Raw genomic sequence first — 15,379 nt, 5'->3', positions numbered from 1 at the left:
TGGGGTCAGAAAGGAAAGGAAGGGAAAAAAGCATGGTCCAGGTCTCCCCCCTGTGAAATGCATCTTGGATTTTATGTAAAACATCCTTGGGAAGAGCAAAGGCAGGCCCAGGAACAGGCAGCATCCCCTGGTGACCAGCAGAGCTTTGGGGCCAGGAGTGCTCAGGGGTTTGCAGACTTTCCACAGTGCAAGGAGAGGGAAATATCATAAATATCATGTGGCAGATACGTCTTGCTGCTGCTGTTGTGGTTTTGGTGGATTTTTTTTTTTTTTTTTTTTTTTTTTTTTTTTTGGTGGTGGTGGTGGGTTTTTTGTTGTTTTGTTTTTCCCCCAGGTCCTGGTATATACTCTTTGTTTCCACAAAATCTCCTTTGCTGATCATTTTGCACAATGTTCAAACTCTTGTTGGTTTAATTTCCCATTGCAGGGTGTGAGGATGTGAGGAATCCTGTAAAGAATTACAGTAAAAGCAAATATTAGTGGTAGTTGCCTTTGTTAACAGTAGTGAGTCCACTTCAGTCTCACATTAATGACACTTTAAAAGTAGAAAGTACTTCAATATTTTAATTACATTGTAAAGTCTGGAACATTCTTGTTCTTGTTAAGGCACATATAAGTTAGGATGAAAACTGGCATATTACCTTTGATGCGGGCCACATGCTGAGAGTCCCCCAAAGGATGTCATTGGTAGTGATACAGCTGCCAACAGCAGGAGTCTCATGAATTTCAATTTTAATCAGTTTTTTTAAAAAAAACTCCCCTAACGTACAGTTAATTTGTGTTTGAGGCAAGAAATGTTTGTGGTGTGATTATTTGGAATATTTTTTTTTCACTTAAAGAAGTAGCAGAAATCTCCCCCCCCCCCAGTTTTCCTACTGTGGGTTTTTAGTTAAGGATTCAGCACAAGATTTTTGTGGCGTGCCCTGAGCTGACATTTCTGCAGCTGAGATTGGGTAGCAGTTTTCCTTGCAACAGTTGGTGCTGTTGAAATGTCTGGCTGATCTGTGAATTTGATGAGACAGAAGTCACCGTGGTCTCCAGTAATTCTGCCTCTCCTTGCACCCACAGAGTACAAGGCATCCCTTAGTTGTGGAGCAGGGGCTGTGTGGGTGAGCAGGACACACACAGATCAGAACCCCACTGCTTTTTATAGAACACCTTGGTTCTCTTGAGCGCTTAGCTCCAAGTTTTATTTTCCTTTAATGAAGTTTTGATCCGTGAGAAAAATCAGGATTTTGCATTTATTTCTGTGATTTTAAAGTAAGCATCTGAGAGTTTTGCATAATAGGATTTGCTTTCTGCTCCATATTCTGTTTAAAAAAAGCTGGAATCCAAAGATGTGAGTGACATTTTGGTAGAATTTTAGCAAGTACAGTCATTACCAAATTAAAAATAGATACAGGTGGGTAGTCTGTGTTTTTAGCTCATTTAAAAAAAAACCCAGCCCTTGACTGTATACAAGAGCAGCAGTTTATCAGATCATTATAGTTACAATTAGGAGAGACCAGCAATGTTGTCTCAGACCAAGAGTAAATTTACCTTTATCCACCAGAGGCTTTAATTTTCATGGCTGCAACACCTTTCCCTCAAATGAAATTCTTATTCTTAATTTGTTGGAAGGTTAATTCAAATTAATAAGATCACTGAAGAGTATTGAAACGTGGTCCATTTAGTCATGGAGAAGGAAATGTTGTTGGCGCTGTATAATTGAAGCTACTAATTTGTCCATAATCTAAAGGAAAAACGTGTGGATTTTTAATACAAGCTTCAAGTGCTTTATTATTTTGGAAAGCCAACCAATATTATGCTGCCTGGTACCTAATTAATGTGCATTTCTTGGCCAGTTGTGTGATAGAGGAAGGTTCCACAGGGCAGGGCTCCTGTTGTGGGTGGGCACTGCTGTACCTGCAGCTCACCTTGCTCACACCTGGCTCAGGTAGAAGGGTGAGTTCAGGACAGCTCCACCCTGCAGGATGGCTCTGCCTCTGGGTCTGGTCTCTCTGCTGCAGTTTGTGGTGTTCAGGATCATCAAAAGCAGCACTTTCAGACTTGTTTCCTTACCATACTCTAACTCTGCCAGCCTCGTGTCTGACTGACGGCTGCCCAGCTTAATTTTAGGAATTTCATAGGCTTTCTGATCAGGGCCATTTTTTCCTAACGTTTCCCCCAAGTTTTCCTTGTTAAAAGTCTTTCCATGCTGCATCTTGTCCTATACACTGTGGGTACAGAGAGCAATTTATTCCTTTTTATGACTGAACATGTTCTTTCCCTAATGAAGACAATTGGTGAGCTCCTGCCTGTTGTCCCTTCCCTCCACCAAATAACCTGCTCATCTGAAGGACTCACCCTGAGCATCCCTCATCCCTGTGCTCCCCTGGCCTCTCTCCAGGTGATTTAGATCCTCCTGGTCCCCACCCAGGGCAGTGCCTTGGTCAAGGCCAGTGCTCCAGGGGGATGGAGACAGAGAGTTCCTCCCTTTGTGCACACAGTGGTCTCCTATAAACGTGTGCAGCTCATTCTCCTGGCATGTCCTGGAGACCTGTGTCCACCTGCAGCCAACCACAGACTCTAGATACCTTTATTTTTATTCTTTAAATTTACGCAGGCAGTCAAACCCCATTTGGAGTTGAAGGATGGCTGTTCCAGCCTTTCCTCTCTCCTCACCAGATTTTCACATTGTATCTCTCTTAAATCTTCATGAAGTTTAGACAACTTCTAATACAGATCCAGAACTTCGGGTAATTCTGCTGTGTATGCCTAGGATATAGACTAACACCTGCCCTTGAATGGGGAGCATTTAGTTCAGCTGAGTTTGACCATTTTGTGGTTCATTCTCTCTGTACGTGTTGACTTGAGGGTACATTCTGAATCTAAATTAAAATTGATAGTTGAAACTGAAAATCAGCATTTCCTGTCTCGATGCCGTGCATTTTTTAAGCTGTACACAGCCATCTGCAATTAATGCTCTTTGTTGTATATCTTCTGTATTTACAATATATTTGACAATAAAACCTTTTTTGACATTTAATCAGTAGCAGAGTTGTTCCACTCTCATTATATATTCATGAACTTTATCACCAAGACAAGACATAAATGTTGAGCTTCCCTTTAAGATCAGACAGGCATTGATATTTAAAACATTGAAAACTAGAGGGGGGGGGGAATTTTACTGTTCTACATCTGTACAATATAAAAATTAGAATAGATTCTTCTTTTTAAGAAGATGCTCTGCCTATTTTCAGGATGGAGACCATGAAACTTTGGGACTAGTGAAACTGTAAGGGCTGTGTACTCAATTAATGGTGCCGTGGGCCATCAGAGGCTGCTTTTTCCCCTTTTCCTGTAAAGCTTATAATATCAGTTAAATTGTGATTCATTTTCTCATATTTCAGATGGAAGTTGGAAAGGCAGTAGGAAGAAGTGTCTTGCAAGTTCCTATGGATCTGTTTGTTGATTGACTGTAAGAATTTGATGTGAGGGGGATTTTGGCATTTCATCCTTGAGAAATATTCCCCCTCATTTGCAGCACCTCTTCTATTTTTCTGGATTTTGACAAAGTCGATATTTTTTGGAAGCTGAGTCCAACTTTATTCTCTTTCTCTGTAAAATCTTAGATCTAGCATAAGTAATTTAGAAAAAAAAACAGAATTGCATGAGAAAGATCTTTAATTTCACTTTTTAAACACCAAGCATATCTGGGTATATCCTGTATGGGAAATGGCATTTCTGTGTCAGTGATAAATTGAAGTTTAATACAAAAATACTACTGAAACAGAAGGGAATTTGCATGAAACTTGCAGGTATCTTATATTTGGGAGTGTAATCTCTAATGAGCCTCCCTGAATTTAAACTCAGTGTTTCTGTCTGTGGAAGAAATATTTGCATTGTCCTATTGCTCACAGCTGATGCTGATTTTCTCTCCAGCTAACTAAAAGCTCTTCTTTCTGCCTGAAATGGTAACAGCCCATACCTTGCCCCTGTACTATGAAACTGGAAAATCCAAGTTATCAGGATAGCAGCGTATCTTCAGTTTGGATTTAAAATAAATATTTTATTTATTAGATGCAGTTATGGCACTGAAATAAATGGTTGTTGTAGTCAGACAACGTCTCACCTTCAAAATTTAATCATCTACAAATGCAATTTATATTTCATAAGCTCCTTACTTTTTAATATAATTAATTTATTTTTTTTCCTGTGGTTTGTTCATCTGTATTGGATGGAGACCCCAGGCATTTGTTTTTCCTGTTCCTTCATGCTTGGTGTAGGGTTGATGTAAAAATATTTTAAAATAATTTTCACATTATTTAAATAATTTTATATTTAAAAGTTTGAAGTTGCCCAGAGAGGTTGTGAACCCTCCATCCCTGGAAGTGCCCAAGGCAGGCTGGATGGGGCTGGGAAGAGCCTGGGACAGTGGAGGATGTCCCTGTCCATGGCAGGGGCTGGCACTGGATGGGTTTTAGGGTCCCTTCCAACCCCAACCAGTCCCCAACCCAAATTCTGTATTATTTGAAGCACATGAGGTATGTGACAACAGTGTGGTCACAGCTCCCCCATTTTTAGTTATTTTAATTGTATACATGCAATAACTTCTAATTCAATTAAGACCAGCAATATTCCACATTAGCCTGTGTGTCAAAATCCATGCAGTATCCTATAAAAAAGTCATTAGTTTGGTAATATCAATTTAACAAGTTTTAGCTCATTAACCTTGACACCAGCAGTGCTGGTGAGAGGAACCTTTTGATATTGTTGTTCTCAGCATATAGCAGGGAGCTCTGGAAATGTGCTGAAATCCATGGCTATTATCCCTGATCATCAGTTACAGCTGTGTGCTGGCTCTTCTGGGCAAACACCACAAATTACAGCTCTTCAAGTCAACTTAATAAATGGTTGGTGCAGTTACAGGACACCTCACCTTCAAAATTTAATCATCTGCAAATTGCAGAAATACTTCTTCAGTTAGTTATTTTTCTGTTCTGGCTTTGTGCTTGAGAAATTACAGTTACCTTTGGAATAATGTTCTTGGTTTAGCTTATAAATATTATTTAATATTGGTGCAGGTACCGTTAAAGAATGGGAAAATGAGCAATCACTTAAAAGCAGGGGACAAAGAAATCAAGAAGAGACTCTAGCAGTCAAAAGGGTGTTGTGTATTGTATATTTTCTCTTAAACTTGCAGAATCAAAAAAACATCAATGGTGAAAAAGACCTCCAAGGTCATCGAGTCCAAATTGGTGGTGTCTGATTTGATGCCTCAGATTGTCTGATTCTGATTTTCAGAACTGAGAAGAGACAGAGCAGAACTCATATTTAACCCTATTGTTAGTCACAGAGGAATGTGAATAGAGTGAGAAGGGATTCTATGAAAGTACTGGGTATTTTCTTAGGGACAGCTTCCCCTAATCCCTTCCAGTCGTGATGAGTCTGTCATTTTTTATGCTTTGAGGACAGCATTTGGAAGTAGAGAGAATGAGCACCCACCTGTGAGGAAGGAAGGGCTGTGTGAAATGTGAAGAAGGGGGAGTTAGAGCTTTGTCTTAATGTGGAAATGGGAAAACAAAGCAAGATGAACATGGAAAACATGTTTTGTTGTCAGCTTTTTGTCCTGTTTGTGCCAGTGTCAAATGTTCATGGGTTTATTTCCCTTCCCCTTCCCCTCCTCTTCCCCCTCAGCCAAATTTTCAGCTTCACTAAGACAATAAATAAGGTCAATTTAAATGAACTTAGGCATATATGTTTTTTTCCTCCTGGCATGTTTGTCTCATAAAAATTGAGCTTTTTTAAAATTATTATTTTTTTTTTTGCTTTTGCAGAAATCTAATCCAAAATGAAAAAGTACATTAGACTGAGTAAAATTGAAATGTTGGTTGACCTCCAGGTAGTGGGGAAAAGCACACTGTGGAAGTTCAGTGAGGTTTATCATGTGCAAAAAATCACTACATTTTGTAGGAGTTCTGTGAGTTTGAAAAGAGGTAATTGCAAGTGATTTTAGCTTTGAAAACTTACAAAAAAGGTATACTCTTTGTATTGTATAATAAAAAGTAGATATGTTGAAAATTCATTACAAAATAAATCTACTAAATTGTTATTCTTTTAAGGTATGTAACATTTGGCTTCTAAAATCTCTTCTGTGCATTGAAACTGGGTTTTTGTCTTTATCTAAGGACATTTCTTGAGTAATCCATAAAATACATTTTTAAAATAACTGATGACTGTATGGATGCAGGAAAAAAAAGTGCAGTTTTATGAAGTATTTCATCTAAGACCTGATTTGGATAGAATCACCTGTACGTAAAATCAGAAAATTAACATGTGCTGGGTACTTGGGAAAACATGTCTGTAAGCCAAAGCTGCAAATACTGGATTTCCTTCTGAAAGGGACCTTGCATTATATGGCATTTCTGACAAACTGTTAGAGTTTTATGTGAAACATGTAGTGGCATTTCTTGTGGCAAATGTATGTTATTTTACATTTATGTTCAACCCCATATGGGGGCATTTCTGCATGTATATGTATGAACATATCTGAATATATTTGAAATGAGGGCTGCAAATCAGACTGCAGATTGGTGTCCTCTAATTTGGAGGTTTGTAGTCTGACCATGTTCACTTGAGATTTAAATATCTTTCAAGATATTCAAGCTTGATTACTTGGCCTCACCTGAATAAATGTAGCTTAGAACTAAGGCTTTTACCTGGGTAGCTGTCTTTTTATTGTGACTAAAAATTCCTGCCACTTCCAAGATGTTTTGTAAGGTAAAATACGGATTTTAGAAGTTCCGAAGGTTTTTTTGAGCAATGTTTTTAAAAGCTGGCATAATTTATAAAGTGGAGGTTCAGGTGCAAGCTGGGGGGCTTGGCTTTAGAGGGGATCATGGTTTGGGGATGTTGCTTGTCCAGTGACATGGATTGAGGATGTTTGCAGCACAGAGATACCAAAGACATCTGTAGCTGTGGAATGACCAAGGCTGGCTGTGGCACTGAGGGAACAAAATCCTTCACCTTCTGGCCAAAGCCCTTGGCTTTGGACACTGGGAATGTTGGGAATGTTGGGCTGGAGCCACAGCTACTGAGCCATAGGTGTGCTGGGACAGAGTGCCTCTCTTCAAAAACCTCAGCAGATCCTCTGCTCTTTTTTCCTTTTTACACAGAATCTCAAAAGTGAGAAACAGATCTTCAAGCTTCGCAAAGTAAAGAGCTTTGGGAAGAGCGTATTTGTCATTATGTTTAATTTGCACATACCTCACCAAAGAAAAGGCCAGGGGAGCCAGGCCGAGAGCACAGCTGTACAGGCAGCTCAACTAATTGCCTCTCCATCCTCAACCTCATTTATCTTCATTTCTTCCCAATTATACCAAATTATCAATAGTCTCTGTTGCATCAGAGTCTTAATCCCCTTTATTCAGGCAGCATTAGATAGTGGCAGATGAATTCTTGGAGGGAGTCAGGGTAAACAGCCATGAAATGCCACCTCTGGCAGATGGCATTGCTCACAAGAAATGTGACAAAACATTTGGAATTTGTTACCAGGCATTGGTATGAGAAGGCAAGCTGTCAATATTTTTTTAAATGATAATCAAGGTGGTGCATACTTATACCACAAGCAGAAATGAATCCTGTCCAAAACCTCAAGCTTAGTTAAGTTCAGCTTGGCAGTGTGCTGTTCTGTTTTGTTGCAGAAGCTTCTCATTTTCTCTTCTTAAGAAATAGTTTCACTTTATCTGGTATTGATATCAATATTTTAATCGTGTTTGTTCTGATGATAGCTGTTATTTATTGCTTTGCATACCTCAGAAGGAAACTCTAGCTTGAAGATGTACAGTACCCTTTACACAATAGCAAGTTTAGGAATGGTTTATTTGACACTGTTGGTCAGTTCTAGGGGTTTGATCCTGCTCCCTAGAGAAGCTAATGCTAAACTCCCACTGGTATTTCTGGAGGAGAACTATTCTAGAGGTGATGGGAAGACCCAGTGGCTAAGCTTGCAGAATGAGAAAAATGTTCTGAAAAGCAAAGAAGGATTGAATGTGTGAACTGCCCAGGTGTTGTGGTAGGAATCTGTTCAGATGTGACTGTGAGCACAAATGAAAGTGAAAGGAAGTGCAGAGTTGGCTGCTAATGTAGTTCCTGGGGTTATTTGTGTTGTTTTTAGGCTGGCGTTAAGTGAAACACAGTAGATGTCCCCGCTGACCTTTTCTGTGCATTGGGTTTTCTCACGGGCTCTCCTGGTTTTGGCAGCTCTCTCAATGTTTTGGAAGTCAGTAGTGTTTAGTGGAAGGGATCAACTGTCAGATGTAACAAACAGAGCACTTTCAGAATGAGTGTGTGCCTGGCCTGGGTTCCCATCCTGGCACACATTGGTGGAACTGTGCAAGGGGCTGCAGTCACTGATCCTTTGTGGAAACGGTGGTATTAATCTCACTGGAGACCTTCTTTTGTTTTAAAGTGTGGTGGGCATCCCTTAGCAGCCCAATTCTCTGGTAACATCTCCACAGAATTTGGTGCCAGTGCTGGAGGTTGGAAAGACTGTCCAGGTGTGTATTAAGGCCACGGATTTTATTTCATTTTTTCAAGCCATGCTTTGTATTATGTAGAGTTTTCTTAGTATTGGGAGATCTTGGAAAGATTATAAATACACGATCCATTTTACGTCGCCGCAGATTAACTCAGCAGATGGCCATCTGTAATTTGAACTGTTTTTAATAATTATTTCAAAGAAATAGTAAATTATGAGTTGTTGAAGCTCAAATAACCTGATTTTGTAGTTACCTCTGTGCCCTGGATGTCAAAATATTCTCAAAGCTTCTCAAAATCAAGCTAAACTATCTGCCTAGTTAGAGTCATGGTAAAAATACACAGTGCATGTATATATCTCAGTGGTTCTTTCAGTCAGTTGTTAAATTAAATATGGGGAAATATTAAGTAATTTTAAAAAGGCAGAAAATTGTAAATTCTGGTGAGTGAGGGTAGGTGATTATCATCACTGGAATACAAATCCTGGTTCTCTGCTTGCTGGTGGCTGCAGCAGTGGAGTTCAGAAGGATGTATGTTTTATCCTTTCTGGCAGGCAGCCCTGCGAACTGTATTCAAGATCTGAAAGTTAAGCTGTTTTATTTCTGGCTTGTGCATCATCAACAGTAATAAAAACATGACAGACCAGAATTTTGACCTTCTTTCTCTCTGAAATAAACATGCTTCTGAAGGCAGGCAGTGGTCCTGCAGTAGAGGAGAGGTTTTTTTGTTGATGGTCCTAAACCAGAATAGATGCTGTGTTCCAGTACGTAATTCTTATCCTTGTATAGAAAAATAAATAGCTGTAAAGTCACACAGTTGTTACTAAAAATGTTAGCAATAAATGTACTTCACATTCTATAAAGGAAACTGAATAGAGTCTTAAAACTTAATATTTAATCCGCTACAAGAACTAGGAGATGGCAGAGGAGCACAACAACTGTCAAGTTAACCCTTCCAAATCACACCTTCAAATAACACAAGGTGGTTTTCATAGAGTGAAGGATCAGGTATTTAACTCTTGAGTGGTGCTTGTGAGTACCAGTGCATTTTACTGACAGTTGTTATAAGAGTTCGTGTCTCAATTTCTGTAAATCTGATGTTTCATCTTGTTAAATGTCACTCAGGGTGCTGTGGTTGTGGAAGTTGAACCACTGAGGTGTGTTTGGAGTTCAGCTGTAGGTGCTGAAGGTGATACTGAGGTTTAGTTGATGCAGCTGGTTGTTCAGCTGGTCACAGACAGCAGGATAAAACTGGGTTGTATTTTAGGATTGTGTTTCTGTGGATACAGTTTGCAGGGATGGATGGCTCTGTGTGGTGTGACAGAGAGAAGAGGTTTCCTGCTCTTCAGAGCCTTGGACATGGAGCACCTGGCTGTAATGGTGAGTTTTGTTTTGGCTGGAAAGGCCCAGGGAAGGACAGTCACACCTGCCAAGGTACCTGGCACTGAGGAGACTTGGCTGGGAATGTGCTTCAGCACCAGGATCATCCATCAGCACACGAGAACCTCAGGACACATTTCATTTACCACCTCCTTGTTTTTTGTTCACTTTAAAGGAAGCAGTTGATGGTTTGGGAGGGATGGTTAGATTCCTAGATAAATATTGCAACTCAGCTTTTATCTTCTCAAAAAGTACCTTCCTGGAATTAATTGTTCTTAATTAAATTGGCATCAAATATTCTGACATATTCCCAGTTACCTTCAATGTCCTGTTTGCTGTGAAATAAACTTTGATTTTGCTGTCATCAAGACTTCTCGAAAAGTTTAGAAATTATATTCAGATTTCAGATGCCTTCTTATTGTGTAATTATCAACAGATTACTTCACCTAAGTCCTGACAGACATATTTTTTAAGTATGACTGACTGATGGACAGATTGGGAATTGCTGAATTAATGGGCACATTTCAAAGCCTTGGCAGGGCTAAGCAGTAATTACATCTGCTGAACCACTTGATAAGTTTTTGGAAGTAGCCCAGTAAAGCCATCACTGGATTTCTTGAGTTTTAATATCTTACCCTACACACTTTCATGGCTTTCTTGTAGGGTACACTCCAAAAGTTGATACAGCCGAATGCTCACAGCCAGACAAATCCATGGATTGAAGCTTGAAATGCATTTTCAGATGGGTGTAATGATTTTGGGAGCTGATTAAAAATCTTGTTCCCATTTTTAAAGTTAAGGATTTCATTTGGGAGTAATAAGGGACCACAGAAAGTGCCCACACTTGCGTGGCCTCTGTAAATAACATTATCTACTGCCAATACAAAGGGCAGAATTTGGGGTTAAATGGGTCATAATCCTCACCTGGAGCAGTTTTATGGTTTTCTGACAGGAAAATGACACTTGACCAGGAACGAGACCTGAGTGGTCTCTTCCTGACCTTCCTGCTGTGAGATTCTCAGTTTATCAAATCTGACAAAAGTTGTTTGCGACCTGATCTTGTCTCCCTGGGTCTCTCAAAGGTTGATACCATGAAAATGTTGACAGAAAGTTGTAGGCTGGGATGTTTTTGCAGAAGATATTCTGTGTAGGCCAAAAACATGACCATTTTCCCCAATATCAGGGTGAGATTGGGATTTTGGTAAAATAGTCTGGAACACCTGAAAACACAGGAATGTTAGGAGGGGTGGCAAAAAGGCCTGTGTTGTTTTGAGAGTCACAAGGTTCTGTATAATCCAAAATTTCTCAAAGGCCCTGTATGTGCTAGACACAAGAAGTTAGAGGTGAAAAATACTTTGTAATTACCAGTGCTGAAATAGCAGTGCATGGAATACTTTTTTCTTTGCAGCTGTTGTTATGCTTAATATGCCCAACAGGATGAAAAATGTGTTTAAAAATAATTTGAGAATAAAATTGGCCAGTGAAGATGGTATTGCTTTTTACAATTGGAGTTCAATTTTTCAGGAATGCATCACAAGGAAAAGTAAAATGACAAATATAGATTGAAACAGTGTGGTTGTGGAATTCGAAGGAAGCTCTGACAGAGAGGATTTCATTTAGCTCAACCAGATAGATTTAAGGCTGATAGAATGAATTTGAAACCAAATGAAAAGAAACTGTCACCGAATTGAACTGTGATTACTTTCTGGAGATCTTTCAATACCTAAAACCAAGACATTGATTTAATCACTACAGATATGTCTTCAACAACAAAAAAAACCCAACAACCAAAACAACAACAACAACTAACCCAAAGAAACCCAAAACTGAACAACAGGTTTTGGGGTTTTGTTCTGAAGAACAGAAAAGCAATAAGAGGCTTATTGCTAGAAAATTTTTGGCTTTGGGAGTTGTCTTAAAAAAAAAATCCTGAAGTTAATGATGGGTGAGTAGGACCATTTTCAGAAAAAAATTAAGCTGAACTTAGTGCTTGTGTTTCCTTCAAATAAATGAAACTTAACAGAAACTTAAACAGAGGCACTTTGCTTACAGATCTGTATGTGATGGTAAATCACCCTGCCGTGAGAGTCTGTCACTGACAGCAGGTGAATGTATTGCTTGGGCTGATTTTCCCTGTTTGTTCATGGTACCTGCGATTGGACTCCTAAATTCACCAGATTTCTGCTGAGTTGAACATTAGTGTAATTCATGCGCTGAATACATAACTTCTCTCAAATAACCTGCTCAGTCTAGTAAATACCAGGCGTCACTTACTATGAGGCAAATGACTGCTGAAATCCACGTGGAGTCCATCTCTATCTGTGCCCTCTGTTTCCCTGGATGCTGCAGGCACTCAGGCCTTTCTCTAACCCAAATCGTGCTTTTAGCTGCACCTCTGAGAGCAGAGCTTGCTCCACACCTCTGCTGCCTGCTCTCAGCTGGGTGGGTGAGGCAGCCCAGACTTCTTTTCCCCTTTTCTCCTGGCTGTGGTCAGGAATCCACCAGCTCTGTGCCTGCACCTGCTGAGCATCAGCTCCGGGGGCTGCAGGTCCTTTCTCTCTTTGCCTTTCCTGGTGCTGGGTACAACCTGTTCTGGGACAAGATCGACCTGAATGCAAACAAGATTAGGAAAAATTACCTTTTTGTCCTTCAGTTTTCCCTCCTGGAGGGAAGGTCATGTGGGTAGTGGGTAAGAGGGTCAAACGTAAAGCTTTTGGTGAAGCGTGTAAATGATGTATTGGCATTTTGACAAATAACTTCTGAGTGCTTTAATAATATTCCTGTGACACTCTTGTATTAAGTTGCCCATAATTTAAAACGAAATATTCTTTCTCATATAAAATAAATAAAAAGTTGTATTTCCCTCCATATAAAAGAGGTAGGTCCCGTTGCTGTTTCCTGTTGTCTCATTTTTCTTGGGAGTGTATGTTTTCTTTTTTTTTTTTTTTTCCATATATTTTCCCCCTTATGTTTTATATATCTAAAAGAAAAGACTTAAAGTACATCTCTGTATGTACTGTAAGCTTGTCATACAAAAGACAGGATTGAAAAAAAAAAACAATTAAAATCACAATGTGACATCTCTGCCCTATGGATGGCCCCTGTTTGGACAAAGAATGCCAATGAACACAAGTCTGAAAAATTGTGGTTAAACATAAATTTGAAGCATTAAGTATTCAATTCTTATGAATGTATTCACTTCTAATTGTTATAGCAAAAAAGAATTAGAAAACTCACATTGATATGTTGCATGTCAGATATGTATTAGCTGATCAAACATGCTGACAACTGTGTTGCCAAATAAGAAAATAGGGTGCTCAAAAAGAAACACCTTTTTAAAAGTTGCATTTTAAGGACTGAGTGTATCAGCGCAGGTTTGCCTGTCACACAGTTGGTTTTTACTGTGAATCTGCTTCTGGCTTTCTGTAAATTAGTATGTAATTTTTTTTTTTTTTAACCCTATGGGCATAGATTCTCCAGGGAAGAATGCAAATTTTCTTTTAAAATAGTTGTTTTTTTAGCTGTGCAGAGGGTCTGTGGGTAGGATGAATCAAAGGTGTCTGTGGTGTAGGGCACAGGAGTAGGACCACGAGCCCTGACTCATTCCCAGTTCAGTTTCCTCACTGGTTTAACAGGAACTTCTTAATTCTGCCCCTCAGTTTTCCCACCTGGAGCTAACCACACTGCCCTTATAAAACACTTCACACCTGAGCAGTTCTAGTAAGAACTGCTCTAATTATTATTTTATTTTTAAGAGGCTTCCTACTATATAGGAAATGCAGTCCAGGTGGAGAGGTGGAGCTGTTATCTGTGGGATACTGCAGGCTAAGGATGCATTTCATTTAACATCCACTTTTATTGTACGTCGTACACTCAGCTGTATTTTTTTCTTTCTCTAAGGAGAAGTGATAGGGAACATAAGAATACAGGAATGGTCTGTAGAGATAAGTGTATTGCAATTTATTCTTGTGTTGCTGGCACTGAATACTGGAGCAGATTTACAAGTGGAATTTGCAGAGGGAAAAAGTTATTATTGTCCCCATCTGTAAGGAGAACTGGTCTAGTGATTTGGACTGTGTGTCATAATTTAAATTTGGTTTTCCCTTCCATTGCAGATTTCTTGGGTTTCCTTAAGCAAGTCGCTTTTCTTCACAGGGAAATTCTCCATCTGTAAATTGGGAATCATGGAATTTTCCTCCAGAACTTGCAGAAGTTGTAGAGCTGGGCTCAGAGAACTGCTGGGGCTCTGTTACTCCAGCCTCAGGGCCATGAGGCTCTGAAAGGCAAGAGAAACTTCCAGAATTAACTAAATGAGCTGAGTTTGGACTGTCTGTGCCTAAGGCTGTTCCAGGGCAGAGGAACATGGAGAGAGAGAAACTTTCAGATGAAGACTCAGTTTTTTCTTTTCATACAGAATTCCCAACAAACTGTCTTTGGCCTAATTTTTCTGGCCAGTGCCCTGATATGTGAAATTACAGCTACAAAATGTGTTCCTAAGCAAAAAATAATGGAGAAGTATGTGGGTTTTTTTGAGGAAGAATAGAATGTAAATGTTAAGTTTGTTGAAAAGGCATATGGAGAAAATTAAAACTCACTTGATAAAATAAAATGCTCGACATTTCTGCTGAAAGTCCTTCATGAATTGCACATTTAACTTCTGAAACACACCAAATACCACCCCAGATTCACAATAGTCAGAGGGAAAAACTTCCACACTACATAGCAGCCAAATGTTATTTGAAGGAGCTGATATACAGTATATTAAATAACAAAGATGCTGACACAGCCTCAACTGTAGTAGTTCTAATTACTGCAGTACACCATGCTATATTATATCACATGGCATAGTTTAGTCTATCTTTCTTTGTCAATGTATTACTCATCATTTTACAAATTACAACTCTTTTATAGGAAAGTAATTCATACTTGGACATAGTGCTAAAGTGATGGAGTATTTTCCTTTTTTCTCAGTCACTGATCTTTCAAACTTTTGCATTTAGCAGTATTAATCATATTTATTAGCCAAGTATTGTTATAAAGAATGGAATTTCTCTGTTACTTTCATATTCAATTAAAATGTTTTTTTGCTTGCTGCCTCTGTTTGCTGCTCTCCAGTAATCTGTTTGCTTATTCTAATTGAGATTCTTGTTCATAAATTCAAAACAAAATCTATACTGCATTTACATGTTTTTCTAACAATCTATAATCTAAGTGACAGTGTGGGGTGTACCTGAGAGAGGAGTCATCTTAAAATACCTTTTAACTCCAGAAGTGTTCAGTCTAACTTTTTTTTAGGTGTTTTGTGGACCCAGATGTATTTTGAATTCACTAACATGGTCTGCTTAACCTGCTGTTTAAAAGGAATTTGTTATTCAAGCATGTAATACTGCAAAAACCTAGTCTGTAAAATTGCTGCAGAAGACCAGACAGAGATTTGAGAAAACAAGTGCTCAGTTTTCTAACTTTGTGTTTGTTGTAGA

The 15,379-nt window shown here is 39.1% G+C and overlaps 1 protein-coding gene across 1 annotated transcript in view; it reads left to right on the top strand.

The window, feature by feature from the left end:
- DACH2 (dachshund family transcription factor 2) overlaps nucleotides 1-15,379 on the top strand; it is a 233,700-nt gene that overhangs the window by 168,499 nt on the left and 49,822 nt on the right. The gene's annotated exons all lie outside the window — the stretch shown is intronic.

The sequence above is a fragment of the Sylvia atricapilla genome, chromosome Z (genome assembly GCF_009819655.1).
Source record: "Sylvia atricapilla isolate bSylAtr1 chromosome Z, bSylAtr1.pri, whole genome shotgun sequence".
NCBI classification, from domain to species: domain Eukaryota; kingdom Metazoa; phylum Chordata; class Aves; order Passeriformes; family Sylviidae; genus Sylvia; species Sylvia atricapilla.
Note: the sequence above shows the minus strand (reverse complement) of the source record. Positions and strands in the feature narration are given on the sequence as shown.